The following is an 8,533-nucleotide window of genomic DNA, read 5'->3' as shown; positions in this document are numbered from 1 at the left end:
TTGAAGGATAGAAGATTAAAAGTGCGTGAGTTAGCTGAGGCCAACAAGGATATCTATAGATGCAGTTGTTTCAATTCTACATGAAAAATTAGGCATGAAAAATCTATCGGCAAGATGCGTGCCGCGTTTGATGTCAGCTGAGAATAAACGCAATAGAGTGGTCGCCTCTGAGGAATTTTTTCATCGATTTGTGACAGTGGATGAAACATGGATACACCATTACACTCCTGAGACAAAGTAACAATCCAAACAGTGGATTTCCACAGGCGAATCAGTTCCAAAGAAGGCAAAGACCGTAAAGTCAGCTGGTAAGGTTATGGCTACAGTTTTTTGGGATGCACGTGGAATTATACTTATTGACTACTTGGAAAAGGGTAAAACAATCACTGGTGAATATTATGCATCATTATTAGAGCAGCTGAAAGAAGAAATTTAAAAAAAACGACCACATTTCGCGAGAAAAAAGATTCTCTTTCATCACGACAACGCCCGAGTTCACACATGCTTTGTTTCAATGGCTAAAATTGAAGAACTAAAATTCGAATTGGTCGAACACCCACCGTATTCACCAGATTTAGCCCCCAGTGACTTTTTCTTATTTTCAAACTTGTAAAAATAGCTCGGTGGATAGAGATTTCCAGACAACGAAGACGTCATTGCCTCTGTAAGTGCTTATTTTGAGGAACTTCCGAAAACGCACTTTTCGGAAGGATTAAAAAAACTTGAAAAGCGATTGACCAAGTGTATAGAGCTCCAAGGAGATTATGTTGAAAAATAAAAAAAAATTTACCCCAAAAAAATTGTTTTTATACTTCATTCTAAGGACTTATTGAACTACCCTCGTAATACTATTTTTGAGAAAGTTCATATTGACATACTAAATGATTGTACTGAGAATGTAATGAAGATTGGAAAAAATCAGGTTTCCAGACCAATTTCAATTAAGTTTACCAACTCGAAAATCAAACACAACATTTTTAAAAATGCAAATATCTGCGGTCTCTGAAGGTGTCCTTTTCGAATGATCTCACTCGGGAACAGAAAGTGTCACGTAATAAACTAAGAAAATATCAACTTAAATTGGAGTCTGTTTGTAAAGTCGTCTCTCATCAAGGGAAATTGCGTTCTGTTGGATAACAATTATTATGATTCATCATCATTAGAAAAGTTACTTGCTGCAAATAGTGCTGATGGATATCAATCTGATGGTGGTGAGTCAATGGCTTCGACAAGCTCTACAGCAAGCAGGAAAAGGAAACGCATCTCTAAAATCATATTACCTAATGTTTATAACAATAAGAAACCCAAAGAAAATTATAAGAATAAAACAATTAGGAATTTTTTTCAAAAATTTCCGTAAGAACGAGAGATCAAGATGGTTCTGAGAGCATCAGGGATGCTCTATTAAAAGCATCAACAAGGGTTCTTTTCTGGAATGCCAGAGGTTTAAAGAATTTGAATGACATATAGTGTATGATCATACCACCACTGAGGATATTATATGTGTAAGTAAGACGTGGCTTATTTCGCCCCCAAAAATTATATATCCTCATTGAAACTCGGACTCTCAAGTGATCTATGGTGTGGCTACTAAGGAATTAACATTGGGAAAATCAAAGGGAGTTCTGTTTATCTTTACAAACACGGGTAATTTGGAAACACAAGCTATATGTGTAGCTGATGAATATATTCTTGTCAAGATTTAAAACAACTTTTTTTTCAATATCATATTGGAATCAATATACTCGAATCCAGGCTCTAATATTGTAAACTTTTAAATAATAAAAATGAAGTGATTTATGATATTTCCTTAAAATATCCCGATTAGCATGTAATAATAGGAGTGGATTTAAATTGTAAAGTTGGAGCTACAAATCAATTAGGAGAAGAAACATTGATCCTAGCTGACTCGGGATTTAATGATGTTAGCACAATAAGTGGTCCTTATTTCAAATGGACAAATACAAAAATTAAAAATGATAACAATCTCAGATACAGTAAATCAGTTAGGAATGATTGTAACAACTAGTTAAAAGCTCAATTTATTAAATCCATGGTTTGATGAGAACTGTAAACACAGTAAAAGAAAGTTAAAGCAAATATTAAAAAATTGTGATCAATAAAAATTCAAACCAGATACTTTATTAATTCATGCAGAATATAAAATAGAATATACGAAGTTACTGTAATTAAAAATGGAGGCGTATAACAAAACTTTGTTAGACTGGCTTGCGATGGCTACGTATTGTAAGCAATTTTGGGAGGCAGTTAATTGTTTTGAACCAAAATTATCAATTAGGGATTGTATAGATCTAGACACGTGGGAAATATACTTCCGATCTATGTATCCTGCCTCGCATATTATTTTGCATAAAAGTATTTTAAGTTTTAAGAATTGTAAGTGTGATAAGGCTCCTGGGCCGGATGGCATTGGTTACGAATTTTTTCTTAATTTACCTGGAAACCTCACACTTTATCTAAATTCTTTATTTAACAAAATAATAGATGAAGAGAAAGTTCCGAAATCTTGGTCGCAAATTTACGTTAAAATATTGTATAAAAAAGGGGGTATTAATGATCCTTCCAAATAGCGTCCTATTGCTTTAGTTAATTGTATCACAAACATCTTTACACAAATTCGTTCAAAGAGATTAATAGATTGAGCCGAAGAGTTTCATCTTTTACCTGAGTGGAAAAAGGATGTGGATCGAAATTCGCCAGAATAATAATGGATTTTTACTCCAAGGCTAATGTAGCAGTTAAGAGGAATTAAGGTGTGTCCCGAGCGGTAAACATTATGAAGGGAGTTATGCAGCGATAAGCCCTTAGTCCTAATATGTTTACATTGTTAATAGGGGATTTGAAAGAATTTTTGCTTACAATAGGTATAAGAGGTGTATCGTTAGATCACTTAATTTAAATTTTGCTTCTCGCATACGCGGATGAGTTGGCTATTCTTGCTGACTCACTTGTGAGAATGAAAAGGATTCTTGAAGGATTATTTGAATATTGTAAGGTAAATGATTTGCAAGTCAGTTTAGATGAATTGATAAGAATTATACTAATCTAGGAACACCCTTCAGTCAATCTGCGATTTTTGTAAATGCAATGAATGCGGCTATGAGTAAATATGATATAGCTTGTAACTTTACGATTTCTCTGATTCATAGTTTGAAATTTAAATCCTGGAATCTTATCTTCGACTTTTCCAAAGCCTTGTAACTAGCGTCTTAATACACGGTGCTTAAATATGTAGTCTACGATATCTTGAGAAAATTAAAAAAAAAATGCAGGCGACATTTTTAAAGCAAATCCTTCTTGCACCAAAAAGTGCTGGAAGATATGCAAGTAAAATAGAAGTAGGTGCCTCTCAACTGGTGGTTGGAATTTTCAGTTTAATTTCAAATTGAATCGAGAAAATCTCGAACATGCCCGATGATCGATACCCAAAAAAATAATATTTAAGAATAAGGTATTTAAACGAACTTGAAACAGTGGGACTTGATAAACGAAAATTTAAGTGGGCCAACCAGGTTAAGAATATTTTTTTGGAAATAGGGGCGGGGGACGAATGAGATTCTTTTTCTCTCGCCTCCTTAAAACATCATAAAATGGCTTTGATTTCAGGTAATTACTCACTATCTGGATATGGTACTCCAGTACGTTGAAGTTGTTCTTTAGTACATGCAGCATGTCACTTTATTCCGCCGAATTAAAGGCGTTTTGACGTCAAGTAGAACGAGTAACTCGATTTGTCGAGTGTAGCGTCTTACCTGTCGTTCCTCCAAAGCAGTGTTCACTACTTGTGACACTGCATCCTCCATAAATATCCCTTTCCGAAAACAATACTGACTGCAGGATCAGGGGTTTAAAAGCTTCTCCAGTGGCTTCCCTGCCGTGTCCAGCAGACGCAGGGATCTAAAAGATGAAGGTGAGGTTCGGTTACCTTTACCCTTTTCTATTAGAAGAGCTTTGCCACCCGGGCCTGGTGCCTGTATGGCTTAAACCCCAGGGCTCTTTTTCCTCTTTATCCTTGATGTGCTACTATCCAAGAATGCTTTTGATTATTGAAGATTTTTGATTTTTGAAGATTTTGCTTTTTCAAATGGATTTACCCAATTTCTTATTCACTTGTTTGAATGTTGCGTTTCTCAGAATTGCTGTAGCTGGTCGTTTCTTTTTTACGCGTTGGGCTCTACGCCTCAGGAATAAACATTTCTTTCGACGATCTGCAATCTCCTCCGTCCACCATTAGGCCGGGTGTCGATTTTTGCGTGGTCTTTTTCGCGACATATATCGTCACAGGTTTGACGTATCAGCTGCATAGTGGTCTCAACAACCCTCCGGTGTCTTTTTGAGCCGTCGCAGTTGCTGCATTTTGTCCGCTGATATTCGTTGACGTCAATTACTGTGCAGTCCTCCATGACTCTTACTTATGTTTAGGTTAGCTTGCACTATATTGATCAGTATCTCGTGTTTTCTCTAGCCCGATCTAGGGTCTCGCGGAATATTGAGCAATTTTATGAGCCAAGCATATGACTTAAGAGCTCTGTACCTTCTCTTAGTTCCAAGCACAGGACGGAGTGCGGTCGGGTCCTTCGCAGTCACGCGAGTGATGACCGAAGCCAAGGCACCAACAAAAGCAAACAACTCGAATCCCCTCTCGGATTCTGCTATAAATCTATTCAATTTTGATTCGTCTAGCATCTAAAAGTTTCTTGTCCTCTTTCTTGTGGTTATTATCGATGGCCATCACGTGTCCAGATTTATTGCCATGAAAATGGTAACCTTGAAGTCTCCAGTGTTTCCCTGACGGTCATGGCTCAAGGCTTCATCCACACCTTCCTTGATTGTAATGCTTTCAAGGTCCATGGATGCCATAGACATTCTGGCTGACAGGCTTCTCACTGCACCCATCTCTCCCACTGACGCCTTTATAGCATTGGCAACGACTTGGGTGTTCTTCGTGCCTCTGCCGAGCTCCATCCGGTGTACACCCCACGCATACACCGGATGAAGCGGATATCCGTGCCCGTGTCCTCATTCTTACCAGAGTTAACCAATCAGATAGCAGAAGTTGTCGATGTTTTGTTGTCCGGCAGTCGCATTTGACATTTTTACCGTCTCATCTCATATTTTTTCAATTATGTCTTCAATCAACATCTTTTCCCCCTCTATTCTCTTTCTCATGGCGTTCAAACACTCTTTTTGGTCCTGACCTGATGATGTTGCAGGTTCGGAAGTCTTAATCCTCTTATTAGGAAACGATGCAGCCTCAGATACTTCGTGGCCTTTCTGTTCTAAATTGGTTTGTTTGGTTTTATTCGCTATAAATTATTCTGGCCAGCGCATCGTGCGTGGAGCGGCAGCCAAAATAGTTTGGAGCAGGTATACCCTCTGACCTTAGTGCTAGCCCAGTTGCCTGATGCCCAGCCTTCGTTTAACCAGTCCTCGAAAACACAAACGGACTGAAACTTGTTTGCGGTACTGCAGATTCCAATCTCTGCGGTCACCATGCACTCGCAGATCAAGGCCCGAAGGGGCTGACTTCTGGTCCCTTGCTGTGGCCGACATGTCGGCAGTGCAAGCACACATTAGCTTTTCGCCATGTAAGCGGGTCAGGCAAATTAGTGTTCTGTTTTTACACCTGGTTAACGGCATAGCCAGAATTTTTTTCAGAGGGGGGGGGTGCTTCGATTTTTTTCGGAGGGGCTTTGGGTTTTTGTCTTGAGCCCCCAAGCTCCCCCCTGACTATGCCACTGCAGCGCGTGCATTGATGATTACTTTTGAAAATCTTTACTGTATATTTTTAAACGTTATTCTGTTTCATCAAAGTTCACGTAATTGCCATTTATTCTTTAAATTTTCGCAAGATACAAATTATCACAATAATAATGTCATTTTGCATTTGGTCCATATATCCCAAGTATACTAAAAAGTTCGGTAAAGTTTCCTAAATAATTTTATTCTCGTTATTGAAGATTCATCGCTTTCGTCAAAATCGCAGGTACCTTATCGAAAAAACGATATTCTAATATTAATAGTGTAATATACTTACAGGCATATTTTCAGTATTATTCTCCATAATGTAAGTGAAATTCCTACTTCAAGAGTATCTTCTAACAAAAAGGGAGTAAATACATTTGTTAACAATGTCTACTATTATATTTTTACTTTACAGTCCATCTTTTTGGTCTGAAATTTTATGATTGTTTAAAAACTTTGTCAATTATTTGAAACGCATTCATCCATTTCTAAAAAAAATTCATATAATAAGAAAAAGAAAAGTTTTATCAAAATAGTAGTATTTTTAAATAAGAAAGTGAATTTTCATAAAAAAATGAATTTAATAAATTACAAATTTATTTCTTTGAGTGAAATTTCTTTTGAAAATTTAATTATTCCACGTCTCGTTCGAAATTTATCCGTAATTTCTATATAGATGTATATATTGGTCGTAAAGAAAACATCGTTTAACGCTCTTCGAGAAAATTCTACACCATGCAAAAAATAGTCAAGTCAATCTGGAATAAACAGTTTCCGCATTAAATAGTCTTCTTAGTGGAATAAATAAATAATCAAAAATATGAGATTTCTAGAACTTTATTTATAAATTATATAGGTTATTCACTAAAAAATATTATTAGATAGAAAATCGAAAGTAATTAAATTTTAAATGCCTAGTTCTCGCATGGTTTCTTTTAAGTAAATTGTTTTATTTTCTTCATAGATTAGTTTGGAAAGAATCTTTAAACTAGGAAAGCTTTACTTTAAGAATATTCAGTATTCGACTCTTTTTAAAAGTTTTGAAATTTTGTGGGATTTCAAATTGGCTTTATGTATAGTTAAATATTTAAACTTTGAATATGTAGCAGTATTCAATTAATAATTTTGAATGTTTCATTTCTACATTTTCATTTATTATATTCTGTCACAAATTGAAAAAGGGTTTTAACTTTTTCCGAGGATAAATGAATTTTAATTATTTAAAAAATTTACGATTAACAAATATTTATCCACAAACGTTCTTATTATTTATTTTTTTTCATATTTCGAGAAATCTAAATCAAAATATAGATTTTTAAACATTTCGAAAAAAATGCAGAATGTAAAAAAAATTTTAATTGTTTAAAAGATGTTGAGAATTTTTAAAAAAATATTATAATTAATTTAAATTTGGGAAAACTTGTAAAAGTGTGAACAAAGAATCATCAAGATTTAAAACAATTTTAAGAATAATTCGAGTAAGCTCAAATTACTGCAAGTTCTAGGCTGAATTGAATGTCTCCTAAAATTCCTGAAAACATTTTAAGAAAGTGAAGACAAAATATAGATTTTTGGACATTTAAGAAAAAGATAAAGAAGCTCTTTAAAAGTTTTGAGAAAATTCACAAAAGCTAAATTTGTTTAAGATGCATAGAAAAGCTTTAAATTATATTTTTTCAAAGCAATCTTATGAGAATAGTTAAAATGATATTAAAATATTTAAACAGATTATTTCAATTATTTAATAAATATGTAGAACATATTAAGCAATTTTTTTTTATTTGTTTTAATTTCATTTTTAAATGTCGGACAAGTTTGAATTATCATGAACGACGTTTGATTATTTAGCAAAAGTTTTGAAAATAATATGCACGGGATTTCTTATAAAATATAAAGAAAAACATTGTTATTGCAAAGTCATTAAAAATAGAAAAAAAATTAGAAATCTGTTTTGTTGATCAGAAAAAAGAGAAATAAGTACCAATTTTTGATATACGAGTATTACGACTTTTTTTAAGCTGCTGCAAGTTTCAAGCTGAACTTACACATTCTGAAAATTTTGAAAAATTCTTTTGCAATCAAAAAACTCTATTCGAGATAGAAGCTTGATATGTTTTCGAAATATACGAATTCTTGCAGAATCTTTTTGAATTTTCCCAAAAAACATAGGAAAATTATATATATAAAATCTTGAAAAAATAAATTAAATAAAAATCAAATAACCAGAAACGCCTCAAAATAATTATGTTCATTTTATTCTTATGCTAAATTTTTGCGAATAATAATGACCTCTAAGAATTAAACATTTTCAAAACATTATTTTACAGTTTAAATTTCATCATTGCAAGACAGACATTGAGTTTCAAACATTTAAAATCCTTGTATTTTTTTTCAAATATAAAATTTCCCTGCATGCAATATAAACAATTTGTTTTTGTTTTAAACGAAAATTATAAATTAAACATTTACTAAATAAGCATATTTTTCACTTTATGTATTATTTTATTTTTAATGTTTATTTATTCCATTAAAGAAATATTCAGCAAGGACACCGTTTGTTCCAGATTCTCTTAATACAGGGTAATTCACCTTCGACGATAAGACGTTTTTGTGAATAAGCTTTACATTTTTGAAAACAACATCATATATTTATAAAATAAGTGTGATATTATTTCTTGTGGCCTACTTTTATATTCCGTTTATTTATTATTAATTATTTATTACTGATTTATTTCTTACAATTATGCGATAACTGCAATAATTATAA

The sequence above is a fragment of the Belonocnema kinseyi genome, chromosome 6 (genome assembly GCF_010883055.1).
Source record: "Belonocnema kinseyi isolate 2016_QV_RU_SX_M_011 chromosome 6, B_treatae_v1, whole genome shotgun sequence".
NCBI classification, from domain to species: domain Eukaryota; kingdom Metazoa; phylum Arthropoda; class Insecta; order Hymenoptera; family Cynipidae; genus Belonocnema; species Belonocnema kinseyi.
The sequence above is the reverse complement of the archived record's forward strand: the minus strand, read 5'-3'. Positions refer to the sequence as shown.